Genomic DNA, 22,885 nt, shown 5'->3' on the forward strand with positions numbered 1-22,885 from the left:
TAAAAAAAAAAAGTGGGATTAAAAAAATGGGAAAAGTATTTGGAAACAGCCTTCACAGGCAGGATCAAGGCAAATGGCAATTATTTCCAATCAACCACTTTGCCTGAGAATTAGAAAAACTAAAGAAAAAAAATCCAGTGGTCCCTTGTTAAGCCTGTTACAATGTCCCTGTAAGTGTATGCTTAAAGCTAGCACAAGGACAGATAAGCACATCTAGAACAGCCAAGGAAGATTAAAAGTCTTTCAAATGCCAAAGTTTGCTTTCACATGCAGGAACAGAGTCATTTGAAGATGTATTCCTTCAATTTTGCACAACTAATAACAATCCCATCCTCAATTACGCATATGCTGCTTAAATTTTCTCTCTTTCACCGTACATGCAAACCCAAGCATGTAAATAAAATATTCTGGGTCTTCTTTCAAGGTAAGAACCCCATGCTGAGCTGTGGGGTTTTGGTGTTTGGGGGTTTTTTTTATGCTCTTGTCTTTATAATTTACTCATTATTTACCATAAGAAAAAGTCATTTCTCTTTATTTAAGTGCATAACTCCAAAGTAATGCAGAATTGGCAGTAGTGAAATAAGGAGCTCTGTACAGAAATTTCCTTTCCTGTAAGAGAACCTCAGAGCAGCCTTCACAAACTCCAAGCAAACTCCTAGACTTCTGCAGACAATTCAAACCACATGTAACTTTTCTTATCAAGCTTGAAGACATTTTATTGCATGTGTTCCAAGAATTTTAACAGGTGGAAAATTGCCAGCATGTAACATAACCTGAGCCGATATCTAATATTCTGAATTCATGGGGGAACTAATTCCAAAGACTATTTAATTCTTGTTCAAGGAAAATTCCCACTGAAGTCAATGAGACAGTGTGGGGTGAAATTAGCAGCTAGAACATAAAATGGTACAATAGCAGTGAGTTCCTGAGATAAAAGAACTTCACTCATGTAGAACTGCTCTTGCAACAAAGGCTGAAATTATCAAAAACCTCACATGGGTTCAGATTTCATTTTAATTAGAAAGGAATCAAGTTTCAAAACAGTTCTTTTAGTATATAAAACTTTAAAGCAATCCTAGGCTTATTTCCACCAGCAGCCACTAAAGGCAGCATATAGGTTTGCACAAAAAAAAAAAAAAAAAGAGAATTAATGGCTTCAGTTGTTTTAAACAAACTGTACTTTGTTAGGAGAGATCAAAGGAAACAAAATAAGGATCATAGAAGTTGATATAATCTGTCAGCGATGTTACATCTAGCTGAGCATCCTAGAGGCAACATGAGGTGTTTCGCTCTTCTCTGAAGACAGCAGGCTGTTTGGCGACATTTGGGGTCACAGACTCTGGTAAGATTCTGCTGCATTTAATGACCGAGCCATAACTAGTTAGGGCAGTATAACATGAGCATGGCACAAACCCTCGATGTCATCTAACAGAGTATTTCCCTTCAGAAACCTTGCGGTAGATAAAGGGGAATAGCTTGTTCAAGGAATGTTTCATATAAAACCCCAGCACTTAGGCACTTGGCTTATACATGAAGCATGACAATATTTGCTTTTCTGGTAATCCCTCCTTTATTGCAGTATTTAGTTACAGCATGACTCTTAGCCTTACCACATTACAAGCTGTATAAAGAGTATTTCTTGGAACTTGCTGTTCGGGGGGTTACTGGGAGTTGTGTCTGTCTTACGAGCAGTTAACATTACCAAAATTTGACTACCAATTCCTACTTTACTTTCTATAAAGAACACTTTCTTTCATATATCTATCATCTTCTTTTCTCAGTTCTTGTTCTTGAACTTTCCTTTCTTTTCATGAGTTTTCTCTTCCATGCCATTGCATGCTCTTGAGACCACCCGAGTACTGCATTCCACAAGGATATACTGGAAGATGCAATAGAACATTACTGGGAAATTTCCTTTATTTGCTATTCTAGTCTTAATATGTACTCATCTTTCATCTGCTTTGTCCCAAGTGTCTGATGCAGCTACTCCAAGAAAAAAAAAAACCAGAAAACAAACAAACAAAAAACCCAAACAAGAACCAAACACGAAACCGCAACACAAAACCCCCATACCCATTTAAAAATATAGTCATTTCTAAAACTACAATTCATTACCCCTTCGTTTACCCTCTTGACATTTCTTAATTTGACTCAATATTGTGGTGTTGTCTCTTCAGTAGTGTGGATTCATACTGAAATTACTCAGTCTCCTCTTGGCTTTCAATAAGTCAAGTCATCATGCATTATCATCTGCTTTTTTCAATTTTATGCATATTCTGGGAAAAAAATACCAAGATTAAAGCTCCACTGACACACAGCTTAGCTGATACGTGATACTGACCTTGGATGAGCTATTCATGTTTTCCTCGATTCTGAGGTTTTAGACATATATCTGATCCATAACAGTACTTTGTCCCTCTTTGATCCTCTAATTGGCATCAGTAACAATTTGCTGCTGAGCACGGTGTGAGGTACGTGCACAGACATCTGCAGGGTTCACACAGTGCAACAGGTGACACAACCTAGAGCATGCAGTGGTCACAGCACTCTCTTCTGTACTCTGCCAGAGGAAACAGAGATTTGAAATCTCCCAGCCTGACCTCAGTGTTAGCAGTGATCTTCTTCATCCACAAAGCAGCGCATTGAAGCCCAGGTATTAGCAGAGCCATAGAAATCCACACAAAACCCAGTAAGCTCTGCGGAGAGTTCTTCACGTAGCTGCACACTGCTTCTCCGCTTCTATACCGCAGAGCTCCGCTAGCTTGAGCATCCCTGTGCCTCAGTCTGTGGCCCCATGCAACATCACTTCCCAAAGCCAAAGCAGCAACACCTGACTTGCCTGAGGAAGGAGCAGCACTCTTCCTCCTCCACATTCTCCCACTCATCAAGTTTCCCCTGGAAGCACGTAAAAGCCTCACCTGTTCATTACAACAGACTCTTTGGGATACTAAATATCAGCACTACTCAAAACAACCCTGTTTTCTGACATCAAAGCAACAGAAATTTCTGTAGAAGAATGCCTTTCTCATGAAAGAAGGAAATAAGGATCATTCTTTTAATAACACATTTCAGTAGCCTAGGGCCAGATCATCACACCTCCTGCACAGACTCATGCCTTCAGAAGCCAGCACAGCTGCACTGGTTGGCCCTCTGGGGAACATCCTATCCTGGTTTCTGCTGGTTTCCTCACAGATCGGTCTTGTCACAACCTTATTCCCCAGTCACATTTTGTCACCTCATCTGCGTTCTTCTTCATGAAAAAGAAACTTTAGTTATTCTGCTCAGCCTCAAACAAGTTACAGTAAAAGCCTGGAGCAGAACGTTTTGCTCCATTTCTCTATTCATCAGTGTAAATAATTACTACTGAACCTGCAACGAAATAGCATATCTCTATTCTATTACTAGAAGGGTAAAATATCAGCCTCACTTCTCAGCTAACTCAAACACTTTCTGGAATATCAGCTCCTCTCTACTTAAGTGTTTTAATGGCATTAATATCAGCTATGCTACTGCAAAATCCATTACATTGAGCAAAAGACAATGATTAAAACCAGGAAAGGCTAAGCTAAATATTTTTGTACAGACAGAGTATAGCAAAGTTAAATTCCTAGGAGCTGAGAGCATGTGGTATACACAAACTGTAGCGGTTGATCAACCCTAAAAAGATAATTGGCATAGGGAACAAAAGGGTTTTTCAGTTCAGATGTATGATAGCATAAAAGAGTTAATGTTGGAACTTCTGAAAAACTATTATGAATCTGAGAAATGTCACAACTTCTTTACAATCTGTGAAAAAGTCCCTTCCTTTTGCTTCTGAGGCAACATTACGCTTCAGCAGGCATCAAAAACTTGAAAGTAATGGAATCGGATCAACATCACGGTTCTTTCAGGAAGCTTTGCTTTTTGCCTATAAGAAATTAATCTTTTCTATGAAACACTACTTTATTTAAAGCATCCTTCTCACTGAGACTCAGCACATCATGTTTAGTTATACAAGAAGTGTATCTGTCCCAGTCAAAATACCTCATTTTGAAAGGGTGGGGAGAGGAAGACCATTTCCACCTCACCTATTGTTTAATCCTCCAAAGCTTAGAAGAGAGCTTGGCATCTGCATACACATCTTCAGCAAAAGGGTGTTTTGTTTCTTAGCCAAGCTATCAAAAAGCCACCAAGTAATTTCACTGCTGTTCTGCTTAGGTACTATACTTTGTGCTGAGGGTCACACCAAACAGATAGACTCCAAATACACACTAGTTTTAACAGGGCCCTCATTATAGGCCACACATTTTCAATGGACCTGCAACACCTAAACATATCTGAAATGTGGGATGCATCCTCTAGCAACAGCAGAATCAAGGCTGCAGCAAGCTATGATTTTTCAAAAGTTGCAGCTGGCAGAAGGGACAGCTTTATGGCCTGTGAAACATTTCCACCACAGAACAGTGTGCAAGATACTGAAGTAACAAATTCTGGCATAAAAATCTCTACCATTAACCAGGCCTTGCAATGACTCCACCAGGTGGTTACACTGCAGCATCTACCATAAATGAACTCAAAAGATTTTTAATTCCCAGAGTGGAAATACCCTGCACATTCATTACATACTGTTTGTGATTATTTAGCTTTGCTATAACACATCTCAAGGAAGCATCAATCAGGATACCTGTAAACTTCCAAAAAGTTGCAAACTGACCACAATTTTTATAAAGAAATAACTCCAAATACTAGGCGAAAAACAAATCCAAACCTCACCACTAACCACCAACATATTTCTTAAGTTCTTATGAACTGTTACAGATTAGGAGTACCAAGAAAAGCAAGCTCACCTGTCTCTGGAACAGTATCTTCTGAAACAGAAAGGAATAAGATTGAAGGAAAGACAGATCGGGCGTGAGCTGGCACGAAGGGAATGCATGTTGGGCAGGTTCAGAAACGCTCTCACTTTCCAAGACCCTTCTCTTCCATTTGTTTCCTGCTACTTCAGATGACCTGCAAAGAAAAAAAGTTTATGCAAAAGTTTTCTCTTTATGGAGTTTCAGCACGTGCTTCTTCCAGACCAGCTGATTTGTTTGACTGTTTTTTCCAAGGTGATCTTTAAAAAGCTAGATTGACAGACCAATCTATCAAACCAATGCTGACTTTTCTTTCACACTTTTTCCTGCAATCAAGAAAGTCCAGAACCCCCAGGCTTTTCCAAGCCCAAAGGTCAGTTTTGTCTCAAGTATTTGCAGAGCTCTTCACAGTAACAATGTTAAAGCTGCAGGATGAAAGGATCAACACTCCTTGCAACTGTTACAGCCTTACGAGGATAATAGGGTTGACTCAAAAACCTCTCCAGGGACTCAGAGGTTAGAGCCTCCCTCTCAGCTAGCCAAGAACCGATTGTATCTTTCTGCAAACTTTGTCCATCCATCATACTTTCCACCCAAGCAGTGAGAGAGCTCTGAAGGGTGAAGCGGGCTGTTTATTCAATAGCTGCTTTGTGGGTGCTTTTCCACCTTTCCATTCTGTGAGCAGAATCCAGGAGGAGTGTGGCACATTCTGTAAATAAACTCACGTATTAAAGGTGCACTTGCCTCTGGGGGAAAAAAAAAAAAAAAAAAGAAAAAAAAGTGCCTGATGTTAACTTTCATAATTGCTGTAAGATTACCCAGTGCTGGCTTATCTTGCCAGTACTAGCAATTCCCAGCCAAATTACCCCAGGAAAGATGCAACTGTCAGGAATGCTCTAACCCAGATAGGAGAGTCTGAATTGCACATAAAAATCCTCTTGTATCTTGCTACCTACTTTGAGACACGACAGACAGTTGATCATAAAATTGACTGTTGCATGAGATAAAATAATTCAGAGTGCATGGACTCAGGCATGCAACTCCTTAGTTAATGTAAGACACTTGTGAACAGGAAGTATACATGTAAGGAAACCTCCTACCTGCTTTGCAGCCTATCGATCTTTCAGTACTACCATTTGTTCTGGTCCTGGACAGCCCAAGCCAGGGAGATTTGATGTTATACTCAGAGTGAGATGAAGACGCAAACAAGGTGAAATCAGAAATGTTTGTTGAAACAGCGTTCACAAGAAAATAGCAATAGGAAAGGGAAGGAAGGATAGGAAAAAAGGAAACCTAGCAAGCAGTCAGGATAGAATTGCAAGAGATAGTCACCACCATGGATCCAGCAGCAGCCCGTTGATCCGTAGTTGCCTTGTCCATTGGTGAGGGGGGTCTCCAGATCACGGCCTTACTGTTCAATGGGACAGTCTTTTATAGGGCATTCGAGGAGCCCATTTCCCAGACAAGAGCACGTACCACACGTCACCACATGCTCCCTATCTCGGCACACGCGACAGCTGCATGGTCCTTCATCACGGACTGCACATGCCTCAGCAGGCTGAGGTGGTCAGTCGTGTCTGGGTATGTCCCCCCAAAAAAGTGGCCATTTCTTGACCCTGGCTGATGTCTGGGTTCAGATGGCTGTTTGCTCTTTGTCTGGTCCACAGCTGCCGAGCCTGGTTACAGCACTGGGCAGCCTTGCACTGAGCCTGGCGGGGATGCAAACAAGCTCCGAGGCAGCCAGCTCACAGTATGGGCTCCCACACCATCCTTTCATATTCACTTTTTTCCTAAGTTATGCATTCCTGGATAATTTCAAAAATTAGTGAACCTCTTAACTGAGAGCTGTATTTGTCATTTTAACAGGTCAGATCACGCTATCAGGTATCTTGGCATAACTGACCTACTAAAACACTTAAGTTTTTGCAATATTTTTTTTCAGATTCTATGCAGTCAGTGCTTCTTTTGGTTTCCTTACTATTTGCAGTCAAAGGAAAAAAAACTGTGCCAAAATGTTAATCAGAAAATAAAGATATATTTAAATATTCCTTTTCGAAAATAAAATTCTTTAAAATGGAATGAATAATTAAAGAGGAAGATGGAGATAGAGTTGAGTCCACGTACAATGGTTATGTGGTACAGTAGCTTTGAGGTGTTACCATAACAGCAAACAAGTTATTAGGGCAGCCTATGAATTGCTTTATGTAGCTGGGCACATATACCTACCTCAAATTTACACTGAAAAGGTCTATTAATAAATCATCTTCTCACCATCTGAATTTATGTAAATGCTTTTACTCCATAATTTCAGACTTTTTCAAGCACAGATTGTCACAGTTGAATTGTCAAATTATTAATGTAACAGTTCCCGCTATTTATATGAAATTAGATATAGCTGTGATTATTTGATCAAAATCAGCAAATAATTTGTGGCAGAACTAGGCAGAGAACACTTGCCAAACTAGATCCCAGTACCCTGGCTTCATACCAGAAGAGATTACCCTTCCCTCTGTTTTGCAATACCTACATTTATGAAGGGAACAGCTACAAAAAGTGAAAGAGTTCTCTATAGCCCATCACAGACACATGTACAGAGCAATAACAAGATGTTCCATTTATTCCTTTTATGTCTCCCAGTGAGATATTTTGGTTTTAAATATCAGACACAGATCCACGGTGTATGGGAGACTGAAATAGGAAAGCTATAAACGAAGCAGAAAGCTTGTGTCAGATATTAAATTTCACTCGTTACACTGAAACACATGTGGATTTCCCACACTTCCAGATTTGAACAAAAAGGAACCTGGAAATTTTGCATGTTTCTGAACATCTTATAAGAGGGCAGAAATATCAAGAATACCAAAGCTGAAAGATAACGCGTCTCCATAGTTAACTGTTCTGTATATGCCAAGTTATGTAGCTATGGCTGAAAAGACAGCAAGTGCTTAAAATCCCCTTGGAAATTATGCTAGCCTTGAAATAATTCCTTTCATCATCAGTTTCCCTATAGACTTCAATCAAATTGTTCCATCGATGAAGTACTGTACATGAAACATTGCTCTGTCATTTTGCAACTAAGCCTGAACAAATATTTATGTAGTAGCTTACATTTTTAGCTGGTAAAAGAACTCCACAAATAAACCACATAGAAAGCTACTCAGCATTTAAACACAAAATTTATGCTTTACGTAAGAAACTGTCTTCACTTTTAAATGACTACAGCTGTCGTAAGATTTGCTTCTTATGTGGAAAGTTTCTGTATATGCACATATAAATTACCCTACACTCACTCATTGCCCAGTTAGGGCATTGGGAACGCTGGAGAAGAGACAGCACTAGGTTCAGACAAACTGGAAAATAACATCATCGACACTGGCTTTGGATGGTATCCTTGGGCTTGTCACCTGGCATGGGTGACTTTTTGTACAGACACAGTATTAGTGACAGATAGGGAGCGCACCATGTCAGATGCTGCAGAACCAAACCATCCAGCTCCTTGCTTCTCCACCCTTTCCTCCCCAGGGAAAACCCTACCCCTGCATGCAGATGAGCACAATCTCACAAGACCCCTCTCTCTGAAGTGGCACAGTCCAGCTTCATGCTACAGGAGGGAGAGGTCCTACAGAGCTCTCCTCATTCCATCTCCCAAGCATAAAGAGTGCTTTGGGAAAGGCAGAATGGGATCAGGGTATTCCCATTTGCATTCCTCTATTAGCTTTAACACCCACCCACACACACACTAAGAAGTCATCAAGGATGCTTGGAATATTAAACTGCAGTAAAAGCAAGGTAATAATTCTGCCAAATGGGAAATAGCCTAATTGCATCTGACACTCGCATTTCCTAATGTCACCATGACCAAAATTCTATTTCAAATATCCCTAGGACTGGAAGACAGTTATTAAAAAGCCATGAGGCTTCAGCATCCCTTACTATACCATGACTATCTTGCATCACAGATGCACGCTTTCTCCTTACTCTGCTATAAAAGGAAAATAGGAAAAAAAAAAAAAACAAACCCAAACAAGAAACCAACTTTTTTTCAAATAGAAAAAAAAAATATCTTCTTTAGATAAACAGAACTCAAGTTGAAATACATCGCTTTTTAGTTTACTTTACCTACATAAGCTTATACAAGCACAGCATTATATCTGACATCGCTACCCATGAATTCAGTTTTTAGCTTCTGAGTATGTTTCAGCAGGCTGGTGATTAGCAAAATTATAATGACTCTACTTATAGGTCATGGATCAGATATTATTTATTTCCTTCACAAGCCACGATGAGCTCCTGAAAGGGATTATTTTGACCAAATTCAGAAGATTGAGAAATTGGTTTGAGCTTGAGAGATGCTAAAAGTTAACATTTAGTTTTGTTGAAATCTCTTGGCTTCACTAATGAAAATTCACACTGAAAGAATGGATACCACGCTGGGGCAAGCTTGAATAAAGAGAAACCTGAAACAAAAAGCAATTTACTGTGCCCAATTTCCTTTATCCCTGTTGTGTTTGCTAATTGTGGAAAGTTCTATGAACAACAACTTTTCTCTCCTAGACCAGGTTTTGCCTTATTCTTTACTCTGTAATGAAATCAGGATACAAGGTTTAAGATTCTTATTCCCAAAACCACCTCTAATCTCATGAGTTTTGATCATGATGACTTCACAACAGAACTCAGAAGAAGAGCATAGGAAATAGTTTTTTCTCTACATAGAAATCTTGTCATTTTGATAATTAGTACAAGCAGCAGTTATTTAAAAACTGTGGTAGGGACAGAAGCCTGTATTTAAATACAATACATAGTGCACTGGGGGCTTGTTTATCTGGATTCTTATTATCCAAACTTTCTAGTATGCAAAATTGGGTCATCTCCCCTGACATGCATCATCTGCACTAAGAAGTCCCCTGATTGTGAAACCTCATTTAGGTGAATAAATTCCATATCCCTACTCTACTTAGGTAGACAGGTAGTCCTACTCCACACTCAGGGTACTGTTCTCATAGCACCCACTTTGCAATTATTACAGACCAATATTCTCCAGCTCAAGAAAGCTGGTCTGCTAGGGGCTGATGGGTTCTATCTGTCAGAGATGGGGAAGAGCATCTCTGGTCATAGGCTTGCCAGGCTGGCGAAGAGGGGTCTAAACTAAAGCTGCCAGGGGACGGGAACCTCAATACATCCTTCTTCTACCAGTTTGACACCAGTGCCAGCAAGAGATGCCCAGAGCATCCATCAGAGCTGGATGACAAGTCAGCAGGAGAGCACCTGAAGAGCAGCACAAAGGAATTCCAGGCATTCCAGCCAGTAAGTCAGCTTCATCAGGGACCGAACTCAAATACAAATGTACGTAGCATGGGGAATAAACAAGAGGAATTAAAGATGTTTGTATGCCTGCAGGGCTACGATCTTATCAGCATCAGTGAGCAATGGTGGGATGGCTCCTGTGACTGAAGTGTTGGAATGAAAGGATACAGGCTCTTTAGGAAGGACAGGCAGGGGACACAAGAAGGGTGTGTCACCCTCTATGTCAGTGACCTGCTGCAGTGTGTGGAGTTCTGCTTGGGGATGGAAGAGGAGCCAACCAAAAGCTTATGGGTCAGGATTAAAGGCAGGGCAGGGACAGATGACATTATAGTGGGGGTCTGCTACAGGTCACCATACTAGGAAGACTGAGCAGATAAGACCCTCTATAGACAGATAGGACCTGCCTCACATTCACAAGCCTGGTTCTCATGGTGGACTTCAACCACCCCAATCTCTGTTGGAGGGACACCACAGCAGGGCATAAGCAGTCCAGGAAGTTACTGGAATGCATTGATGATAACTTCCTTCTCCAAGTGATAGAGGAGCGGTGCTACACTAGACCTTGTTCTCACCAATAAGGAGGGGCTGGTGTGGAATGTGAAGTTCAAGGGCAGCCTTTGCTGCAGTGATCATGAAATGGTGGAGTTCAAGACCCTTAGGGCAGTGAGGAGGGCACACAGCAGGCTCACTACGCTGGACTTCCCTGAAGAGGCCAAAGTCAGCTCTCCTGAACTGCTTCACACAGTACCATGGGATAAAGCCCTGGAGGGAAGAAGCACCAAAGAAAGATGGTTAATATTCAAGGATCACCTCCTCCAAGGTCAGGAGTGATGCATCCCAACAAAGGCTAAGTCAGGCAAAAATGCCAGGAGGCCTGCGTGGATGAACAAGGAGCTCCTGAACAAGATCAAACGAAAAGGAAGCCTACAGGGGGCATAAGCAAGGACACATAGCCTGAGAGGAACACAGAGAAACTGTCTGAGCAGGCAGGGATCAGGTTAGGAAAGCTAAAGCCCGGATAGAATTAAATCTGACCAGGAACATCAAGGGCAACAAGAAAAGTTTCCAAAGGTACATCAACAATAAAGGGAAAACCAGGGAAAATGTGGGCCCTCTACAGAAGGAAACAAGAGGCCTCATTACCTGGGACATGGAGAAGGCCAAGGTACTCAACGACTTTTTTGCTTCAGTCTTTGCTGGCAAGGGCTTGAGCCACACCACCCAAGTCGCAGAAGACAAAGGCATGGGCTGGGAGAATAAAGAACCTCCCACTGTAGAAGAAGATCATGTTTGAGACCGTCTAAGGAACCTGAAGGTGCACAAGCCCATGGGATCCAAGGAGATGCATCCACAGATCCTAAGGGAACTGGCAGATGAAGTGGCAAAGTCACTATCCATCATATTTGAGAAGTCATGGCAGCCTGGGTGAAATACCAACAGACAGGAAAAGGGGAAACATAACCTCAAATTTTAAAAAGGGAAATAAGGAAGACCTGGGGAACTACAGGCCAGTCAGTCTCACCTCAGTGCCTGGCAAGATCATGGAGCAGATCCTCCTGGAAACTGTGCTAAGGAACATGTAAAATAAGGAGGTGATTGGTGACAGCCAATATGGCTTCACTAAGGGCACATCACGCCTGACAAATCTGGCAGCCTTCTACAAGGGGGTTACAGTGCTGGTGGATGATGGAAAACCAACTGACATCACCTACCCGGACTTGTGCAAAGCATGTGACACTGTCACACAACATCCTTGTCTCTAAACTGGAGAGAGATGGATCTGACAGAGGGACCACTAGGTGGATAAGGAATTGGCTGGATGGTGGCACTCAGAATTGTGGTCAAGAGCTCAATGTCCAAGTGGAGGCCAGTGATAAGCAGCATTCCTCAGATCCCTACTGGGACCAGTGCTGTTTGACATCTTTGTCTGAGACATGGACATGCACCCCCAGCAAGTTTGCCAACACCACCAAACTGTGCGGTGCAATCAACTCACTGGAGGGAAGGGATACCATCCAGGGGGACCTTAATAGGCTTGAGAGGTGGGCCTGTGCAAACCTCATGAAGTTCAGCAAGGCCAGGTATGTGGCTCAGGGCAATCCCAAGCACAAAGACAGGCTGGACAGAGAATGGATTGAGGGCAGCCCTGAGAATGACTTGGGGGTGTTGGTAGGTGAAAAGCTCAGCATGAGCCAGAAACATGCCTTTGCTACCCAGAAAGCTAACTGTACTGTGGACTGCATCACAAGAAGCATGGCCAGCAGATCAAGGGAGAGGATTCTCCCTTTCTACTCTGGTCTTATGAGACCTCCACCTGGAGTGCTGCATTCAGCTCTGGGGTCCCCAACATCAGATGGATGTGGACCTGTTGGAGTGAATCCAGAGGAGGCCACAAAGATGAGAGGGCTGAGGCACTTCTCCTATGGAGACAGGCTGAGAGAGTTGGAGTTGCTCAGCCTGGAGAAGGCTCCAGGGAGACCTTATTGCAACCTTCCCATACCTAAAGGGGCCGACAAGAAAGCTGGAGAGTGACTTTTTACAAGGGCATGTAGTGATTGAACAAGGGGGAATGGCTTTAAACTGAAAGAGGACAGATTTAGATTGGGAATAAATTCTTTACTGTGAAGGTGGTAAAGAACTGGCACAGGCTGCCCAGAGCAGCTGTGGGTGCCCCATCCCTGCCAGTGCTCAAGCCCAGACTGGACAGGGCTTGGAGCAACCTGGTCTGGTGGAAGGTGTCCCTGCCCATGGCAGGGGGCTTGGAACATGATGATCTTTAAGGTCCCTTCCAACCCAAACCATTCTATGATTCTACAAATTTTCCTGCATAACGCATCCCCATAACTGCATAAGTCTTCTTGCTTCCATGTGAGGCTGACCCACATGCTCAGACAGCTAAGACTAAATGCTTTTGAACAGCCCTTCAAAACTGCTTTGGAATGAATCACTGGTGAAAGACTAGCAGTCCTACCACACCTGTGTGCATTGCACTGATACAGCTCTGCAATGTCACCTCATTCGCATCCTGGACAATATCTAATACTGAGGAAAGAGACAAATATCTTTTATTATGGAGTTAAGACCAAGCCCCAAATGGCCTGTACTTGAGCTAACAGCTACAGTATGCCCAAATGTAAAATTCTGTTACTGTAAAAGCAGTTAATAGCTCCTGAAGATTTAATGGCACAAAGTTTATTACAGAATAATATTTAAAATGTGATGGAAAATAATTTCTATATGACATTTGAGATAAAAGCATTAAGCCACAACAGACACAAAAGTAATGCCTATGCTAATAGACATTAAAGAGCCTATCACCGAGACAGAATTTTAAGATTATTTGTGATTTTCCGCTCACAAATACTATACCATTTTATTGGTATGTAAGGTAATAAAATAGTAATTTCCAATTATTATCGGTTCATCATAGTGAACATATAATATGATTTACTTTTTAATTAAGGAGCAGTTTCCAAGACTGAAACAGTTCATTTTTAATCAAGAAGAAAGTCATCATCTTTTTCCTAAAGCTCTGAACCTTTGAAGAGCTTAACAAGCTACAAGGGTGACATTTCAACCACTGAACCTTGACTAAAAAAACCTTTAAAATATTAAGGGTTTTTTTTTATTTAGTGGTGCAGCTAACATGATACACTTTGTCAGTGTTGGTTTTGGGCATATTATGAATTGAGTTTTATAACCAGCCAGAAAGGCAGTGCAGTCAGAGCAAAGCATGAGAAAGAAGTCAGAGAAGGGGCGGGGTGGGGAGGCAAATAAATAAAATCATAGCTCTTGGTCAAGACTAGTGGCATAAAATTCCCTCTCCTGCTTGCGAGATATCTCTGCCTGCTTCTACAGGTTAATAGAGGCTTTGCAGATAGCTGGTAAATTGTAAACAAGCAATTTTGCAATTCAGAAAGTGGCTTAATGTGGGGTAGTCAGTGCTTTAATCTTGTGGAGATAGCCTGGCATGGAGGGAAAGCCAGGCTCTGCTCCCGAAGTCTCCCACAGCTGCCCGCCCAGGAGCACAGTCTGCCTTTCCCTCTGCCAGTTACAGATACTAGGGGAAAAAATAACAGATTAAACCAGAAGAAAACATTGAGTAAAGGCACATACCAGCAGTCACTAAAAGCTTTATGCTGCAAATATGGAAAAGGTCACTCAGCTACCGATGTCCTGAGGCACCAGAACAGGAGAAGGAGGGGTTAAAATTATGCTTTCCAGGTAGATGACTACAAAGCTAAGATTACATGATGAGTTAGGAAGCTATTTGTGGGCTTGTAGTTGGAAATGAGGGAGGTGTAACATTAAGCAAGAGATACATGTGGAGTCATCTTGTCTTGACATTAGTTTTATGGACTCTGTCAGCCCTTAAGAGTTTGCAACTGGGGCCTTTTTAAAAATATACATTTCTACAATGATATTCCTTCTAAAACTACTGTCATGCAAAGTCTATACTCACTTTCAGATGGTCGAATTGAAATCAGTCGCACTACCTAAGGGAAATACCCTCCTCCATCCCTCAGCTGCCAAAGGGAGGCCAAGTGCTGAGGCAGAAGGTGAAACCCACCACGAAGGCAATGAGAGGAGCTTCCAGATAACAACAGCCGACTGCTTTTACTTGAACACAAGTCACTCCCTACTGAGCCTCAGGAGTATGGCAGAAGCCCTTCTCTAATAATTGTGTGGAAATCTAAGTGACAGGCAGGGGAAACCCAGGCCTCAGGCCTGCCAGCAAGGGGGAAGCACAGCCAGGCCCAGCACAGCACCATGGCAGCAGCTCCCCAGCATCGGGGTGAGCCTGATCTCACATTCAGGTTCACTTCACTTCCAGATTTTCCACAACTAGATACATTCCTTTCCATAATTAATTGAAAAATGACTCAGTGAGACTAACAAGCAGAAAACTACATTTTATTCCTCGCTGTCTTGATGTACAAGGGAAAACTCAGCAGCTGTCAAATCAGCCTAGTGGCATTAGGACGAGCTGTCCCAAAGGCAGAGGTTTTAAGCAACCGGGGCCAAAATAACTGCTCTTGTTTTGTTTGTTGGAGTTTGGGTTGTTTTTTTTAATAGATATCAGTAACCGCAATTGTCTGCTTCACTATGACAGATGGATTCTGTATATTTATACATATTTGTTTACAATGTATCCATATTCCTATATAAATTTGTTTATGTAAGATATACTTACATATTATATGGCCAAAAAGGGAATTGTGGTAGCTGTACAGAAGTTAATACCTCTCTCCCCCCCTCTTCCTTCCTCATTCTGACCGTTTCTATTGAGCATTTCAAGGTGTACGGATAGAAAGAAATGATCAATCTACTATTAAGTGGAAGCAATCAAATATTTAGAGCAAGATAAATAAAGTCCAGTCCTTTACTGAATCAGAAGCAATGACAGTTCTGTTTCCTTATATGATCTGCAATCCAGACAAGCCTGTCCACACACTCCTCATGAGGTACCTTTAGCTGAAACCTCCCTCTTCCCCCTCAACACCACGCTTTCTCCGGCTCATGACTTTCAAGACATCCTTTAAAATTTTCATCCCCACAGATACCCCTCTCTACAAGAGGAGGGGCATACAATGCTGGTCAACAATAGGTACAAGATGATTCAATCCAGAACAAAGTTGTGGAAACCTCATTATCCAGCTATTAGTGCAGCGAGACACTCACCCCGCTGCAGCAGAGTGCCTCCCTGCACTTTCCACGTCACACTGCACGCTTAAAGAGCGCTCCTTGGGCAGACGAAGGCTAAGCCAGCACACAGGCCTGCCAGGAGTGTTTGTCCAGGGAACAGAGTCCAGTTTATAGCCCGTGCTAACTCCCCACGGTGACTGTGATTATAAAAATCAAGACCTTATTACAAATAACTTAATTGCGAGTTTCATCTAAATTATTATTGCACAAAAGCATATAGTGATGAGGACAACATCCTGGATTAAGTCCTTCAGATAACTGGGTGGGATTTTTATAGGCTGCAGTTTTACTTCAGCAAACAGAAATCAGAATTTGATCTGAGACACATTGTTTGAAATACATTCCTGACACTTACTGCCATGGCATGCATTATATAAATAATTATCTTTCTAGTTCAGGTGCACTACTGAACAACTGTTTTCCATTTATCAATTTATATTTTGCAGAGATAAATCATATAGTATGCAAGTAGAGCCAGTCTAAAGGAGGGGAAGAAGTTCAGAAATTTTAACTCTGACTGTTGTACAAACCTCACATTGACTGGAAATAAGGATGGATAGCCCACAGGCAAAAGATCTGATAGTGTTTTTCATTAATTATGCACTGATTTCTTAAAATTATTCAGAGCAGGCTGGACAAGCCTTGATGGATTTCAAAGACAAACCCATGTCTATGTACTAAATAGCCTACATTTATTAAAATCCAGCTCTCAGCTATGAATAGCGCACACTGCCACTCCAATAATTTTCCATAAATTGAGGGACTTACAAGTGTAAATTAATTGAGGCAATGAAACAGCAGCTAGAGTATAGAAATTAGATATTCCCTTTCATAGTTTCTTCTCTTGAACTTTCAGATTTTACAGTGGTGGGCAATTCCCCAAAATAAGCCAACAAGGGAATATAAACTCAAACAGCATTTATTAAATCCAACTGCAGAATTGGGAAATGGTTGCATATAGACTTTGCTTTCCATCACATGCCATTTTGAAGCAACCAAATAAACATGTTTGAGTGTTATGATTAGGCACTTTGCTTGTGACAATAGGAAAAAAGCAAGCATAACCCGGCTTGTCATCTCTCTCTGTTGCTGAATCACAGATGGTTTTGGGATACATGTGTTTGTTTCCTAAGACAACTTGATTTTTGGTTAAAAAAAAACCCCAAGCAACTAAAAAAATAAAAAACCACCACACAACAAAATGCCAAAACTACACACAAAACCAACCATATGAAAAGAATAAATCCAGCAAAGCCCATAGGCTGTTTAATTTCCTGAACAATTTTTGATGCTTTGAGGATACTCGCATCATTTTGTGGATGGTTTCTTACTCAGTTGGTTCAGGGGGGCTCCAAACTGTGCAAGTAGTTACTGAAGGGCTTTTGTGATGTGACAGTAGAGTGCTACTGAATAGCAGAGGCATTAAAACCAGGAGTTGTCAGTGCCAGATGCCAAATTATGTTCTTTGGGAATTGTATCTACATTGCTAGAAATAAATGCCACTTAATACATTGTTAGAAGATTGCCACCTATGAAAACAGCATGTGTTTAGAGGCACTATTGGGCTCCCAAACTTTGTACAGGGACCAAAATGGGTGGGGAGTCTCTTCTGTATTTGGAAAAGCTGCAGTGAGTGGAATTAAACATCCCCTGTTCGCCTCCCCCCACTACCAGCAATCCAGCCACGAGAAACCCTCTGCTTAGAGCCATCCCATCTCATTTCTCTTTTACATCCTGCCCATAGGTGCACAGACTCCAATCTCAGAATCTGTGAAGTGCAACAAGAAATTAATAATACACAAATGCTTCAGCTGACCTTACCTTGTACCCTGCACTGCAGAGCCAGCCCCATTTTCTTCACACAGGACTATGTGGGCACGTGATAGCAACTGCTTTAGCAGCACGGCTGCACCCGCAGGGCTCCTGGGTCTCTGCGGAGCCACACTCCTCTAGCTCCCAAAGCATGAAAGAACTTTTTCCTTATGTTTCTCTTCCTCTTTTGCAGAGCTAGGTAGGTAACACTACTTATCATTCAGAAAGCACACCACCAAGATAACTGCACTAGCCTAGATACAGAATTAAGAGAATCAATAATAATAACAGAAAACAATAATGATGAAGTCACTAAGATTAGCGTTTGCATTTCAAACATGATGAAACCACCTGGCTTCAAATTAATTTTTAAAAGTAAGCATCAGCAGATTAGAGGGGGGTTTCCACAGCAATTTCTACTGCTAACCCTTTCAGCTGCCTTTACACAGTCTTTAAACTTCATACATTACTACTTAAAACTACTTTGATTTTTGCTGAAAAAAACATCATAGTTTTTTGGAGGTGGTAACTTCACTCTTGAGCCCGGCTTGTATCCTATTAGCTGTTACAGCCTTTTAATTTCTTCTGCATTTTACAGAAGCTCTTTAGACTAGAATAACAACATTGAAAATACAAGCAATTAGAGAACTCATGGGGAGTTTTGTGCCTGCAGGGAGCAGCAAGAAAAGGGCAGCTCCAAGAGAGAAGGCAAGCTAGGGGCAGCCACAACACAGGTTGGCCAACAGCCTCACCATCAGGGCTCAGCCCCATGGCACCAGCGCCATGCAAGCAGGAACAGCAATAGCAATGCATCCCATGGACAGTTCAGGCAAAAGCAAGGCAATTATTTGGCAAATTGAAAAAACAAGCCAAGAGCAGTAACAGAAACAAGTACATCTATAATGTAGTATCATAGAATCATTCAGGTTTAAAAAGATCTTTAAGAGCAAGTCTACCACTAAACCACATCCCTAAACACCACCACATCTACACATCTTTAAATACCTCCAGGAACGGCAACTCAGCTGCTTCCCAGGGCAGCCTGTTCTAATACTTGACAGCCCCTACAATTAGTAGCTCTAAACCCAGAGCAACACCCATGGCACAGCTTAAATAGGGCTCCTGCAGTAATGAGCAGAGGGTGTGGTGTATGCATGGGGCGGGTGCTAGGCTGGATGGACCCCAGGTGAGGCTGGTCAGCATAATTAAGGGTTATTGGTGCCTTTGGGGACCTGAAACAGTATTTTCCTTGAACAAGCTTTAATGAGTAAGACCTCTTAGTGACCACACTGTAGCAAGTGAATATTGCATTGGAAGATGTATCAACTTATTGCTTGCTTGATCTATATAGCTATATGATGTAAATCAATGTAAATCTGTCTCATTTTACAGTGAATTCTGCAAATGCTCACACAAAACCCACAGGAAACTCAGTGGGAAACACCAGTCTACAATTAAGAAACTCTGTTTCAAATTGCATGCTCTGATGTCGCTGTCTTTTGGCCTGCTTTCATGACATTTTCATTCTGAAAATGGACTGAGAGGTCTTCTGTTCTGCCAGGATATTCTGCCATCACAAATCACATCCAAACCTAAATCTGGAAGAAGAAATAGCACAGAAAGGGGATGGTTCCAAGAGAGCGCTTCTAAATGTGGGGAACACTGAAAGTACAGAGAGTACCTTATCAGCATGTCTAGTTTGTCTCTAAAGAGTGCACCCTCCATTTCAGACATGCTCACTTGCCAGTGGTTTTGCAGGCTATTGCTGCTTGGAGCCACGTTTGAAAAGATCAAGGAAAAAAAAAATGGGAAGAGCAATGGGAAAAACTTGGGAATGACACTGCAGCCTCATTCAAAATGCAGCTAACAACGATTTCACAAGTCAGAATCACTCCACACTGGCTCAAGTGATCTGATGGGTGGCCAGAGAAATCGTGTGTGGTCTACAATGAAAGGAGCTGAACACAGACTAGGAAGGAGATTATCCAAGTGATCAGTGAAGTGAGATCAGGATAGCTGCACACAAGATCTAAGGACACTCGTTCATTCTTCAGTTTCTCAATCATAGCTTTTTATGTTTCCTCATTGATCCATACCTGTAACACCTCTTCTTTACTTCTATACACCGCCCTTCCTCCCCTCACCCCAGGCCATATCTAATGTGGGGCACTTACCTAGAGTTTGAGCTGTGAGGGGAAAGGAGCGTCTTTCCTCAACAGCTGAGCCCCTGAGCTACAGGTGCTGGGCCTAATGAATTCACTGCTATGTGCTACCTCATTTCCAAGAATAAATGTAATAAAAGCTTCTTTAATTATGAATAAAGGCATGTATTTTTATAAATGCACACTGTCATAAAATCTAAAATAACTTTGAAACTTAAACCAAATCACATCAAAACAGCAAGACAGCGAGCATGGCAATCACCCTGAAAAGAAAAAATGCCTGTGTGCATTCAGAGGGAGATATGCCTGCACACGTATCAGTGGAGACAGCGTAGCCACCTGAAGCAGCTGTATGGAACTGCAGAAGGAACGAGCTCTTTCCCCCCACCTCTTTCTGTTATGCTTCATGTAATGCTATTGAATCAACAGTCAGACAGGAAGATTCATCCACAGAAACATAAGCAGCTTTTAAGTACCTCCACAATAAACAATACGAAGCAGAAACAAAGGCACAAAAGTGAATGTCCTTAACAGACAGCGCTTCCTATTTATATTCTTGTACTATTGACAAATTTTAGGAGTATCATTTTCCATGGGATTTTTTCCACTGTTGTTTTCATCTGCTAGGAACACCCACTGAGGGCAGCCAGTTAGCTAGTGTTTTTGGCAAAGGAAAACTACTCTACAAAACTTGAAGTCTACATTTCTCAAAGTTCTGTTCAGCTGCTGTAAAATTTGATGGGTGAAAACACTATTTCCACATCCACACTCTTCCTGATGATTTCAGACATCTTTTCTGACCTTCTTGTGCAGTGAAACACCAGTCTCCTTCCAGCTCTAAATCAAGTAACAGCCAAGGAAGAAACAAATAAGAACTCTAACCTGTGGTGCTGTTACTGCCTCCATTACTTCTCTTTTTCATCAGTTAAAACATTTTCCTTTCTAACACTGGATAGCAGCTGTGATGTACGCTTTAATGAGATAGAGCCTCAGATCTGTTTTCCAGAGACTGACAGATGTCGTTTGCTATTCCCCAATTCATTAAAAAGGGCAAGAGCCGGAATATATGAGCTCCTCCCAGCTCCTGCACAATGGTTGACCTGCTTTTATTGGAAAGCAAGGCTTACGCAGCGATGAAATCTGTCAGTCCCCTTCTTTCGAGCAGGTTCACCTAAATTCAACAGAAAGGCTGTGCTCAAGTGCTCAGAGCTAAATGGCCCAGGCAAGTTGCCCCCATATGGCCTTTATGACTGAGAGCTTGGGCTTTTCTCCCACGTGGGTCTTTACTTGTCTGCCTCACTGCAGACTCACTGCAGCCAGAGCAAGAATCACGTGGGCAATGCAGATTATCAGAAAAATGCAGGACTGAGTAAAGGCTCTGATTCCAGCTTATCCCAGCTGCACAGGTAAAGTCAGTAATACACTGCCAGATGTTTGATGGCTGAGGCTGGATAGAGGAGAGACACCGTGTAGTTCTCACCAAGGGACAGGCTACAAAATAAGTTATTACCAGGAACCATAGGATCTGCACAGCAGAGAAATGACACAAAAATCCTAACAGGAAAAACTCATGCTTTAATAGATTCTGTCCTGTCAAAACACTGGATACAAATTCATAAAACATCAGGCTTTGTTTGCTCCAACGCTCACAGAATTATTCATTTGCCTGATGTGACTTTAATTCTCATATTATTCGTTAATTTAGCCAATGTGTTCTTTGCACTGATAATTTTATGAGACAAATTAAAATGGTAAGCAGCAAGCATCACTTAAGACATTGGTCTTGAATCGTGTTTGATAGATGGTAGTTTTCAACAACCGAGTGCCTTGCTGACATGTTTGTTTATTACCCTTCTCCCTCACCCACATACACACAACATTTTTTTGTTAATGTTAGCTTCCTGCATGTTTTGGAAAGCGTAGGCCCAACAGCAACGACACGAGTTTAGCAGTCACTGTGCAGACACTCAGACACTACAACAGCATGCTGCTCTATTTCCCTGTTCTCTTTGAACAGTGACAATTAATCATGTCAAATTGTGCCAGATGCCAAAGCAGTTTTGTGATGTCAATAAATATTCAGAGGAGACTTGCTTCAGATGAAGACAGAGATTCATTTCAATTGGTGATCTAAGCAGGGTTCAAACCTAGAGGTAAAAAGCTGTTGGACTAATTTACCGAACATCCTCCATTTCTGCAGCCCTGAGAATATGAGGTCATATTTTAGGAATGAGCATTAATATATTTCACTGATTTTAACACATGCTGGCCTCATCCTGTCATCTTTATAAGCAGGAACGATTCATTGGCTTCCATGAAAGTATACATGCATCAGAATTGCAAGACAACTTATCTGCTATACAAAAAATAAGAGCAAACTTTCTCCTTCCTTTTTTTTTGTAATGCTACTGTACATTCCAGTATCTAATTAAATAACATTTCTTTCTCATATTGAACTGTGAATGCTGGTCAACAGTCCCGGTTAATTCCTATGACAAGATATTTTGGATTTTTTTTCTCCTTCATCGTCTTCAGAGCAGATCATTTTAATTCCAGCTAAGACTGAGTGAAGCAATGCTGATTTCCCCAGATGGTTCTGCTTTCTTAGAACCCCGATGGAATGATAATTACAGCTGAGGAGACAGGCAAAACTGTGAAATAAATGACAGAAAAAACAATAGCTACATTTCACCGGCATGCACAATCTGACTGAAGTGATCACATGATTCATTATTAGCCTCATGCATAATGCTGCCAGGTTGAGGCATGTTTTTCATTCCTCATCAGATTTCACTAGTCTCTTCCACACCATTTTTTTACGATTCTGCAATGACTGGTAAATTCCTAAAATAGGAAGAACACTCTTCTTTCATACTTCTCCCATGTGAGAAATGAGGAGTATCAGCAGGGGGAAAGCCATTTATTGGATTATCAGAGACGTTACTTCTCGACACTTCCATCAGGATCATGTGAGATTCTCTTTAATTTGGGAGCTGCTTTGCTATGCTGCCAATGGGAGCACTATGCATGATCCTAGCAGCCCAAACCAAAACGAAATACGTAGCCAGC

General features: G+C 41.6%; 1 long non-coding RNA gene across 1 annotated transcript in view; it reads right to left on the reverse strand.

The window, feature by feature from the left end:
* LOC114017200 (uncharacterized) overlaps positions 1-22,885 on the reverse strand; it is a 203,452-nt gene that overhangs the window by 60,054 nt on the left and 120,513 nt on the right. The window contains exon 8 of the long non-coding RNA XR_003562101.2: positions 4,827-4,989. This is a non-coding gene — a long non-coding RNA (uncharacterized LOC114017200). The remainder of the gene's footprint in view (positions 1-4,826; positions 4,990-22,885) is intronic.

This window comes from Falco cherrug, chromosome 13 (genome assembly GCF_023634085.1).
Source record: "Falco cherrug isolate bFalChe1 chromosome 13, bFalChe1.pri, whole genome shotgun sequence".
Classification (NCBI taxonomy): domain Eukaryota; kingdom Metazoa; phylum Chordata; class Aves; order Falconiformes; family Falconidae; genus Falco; species Falco cherrug.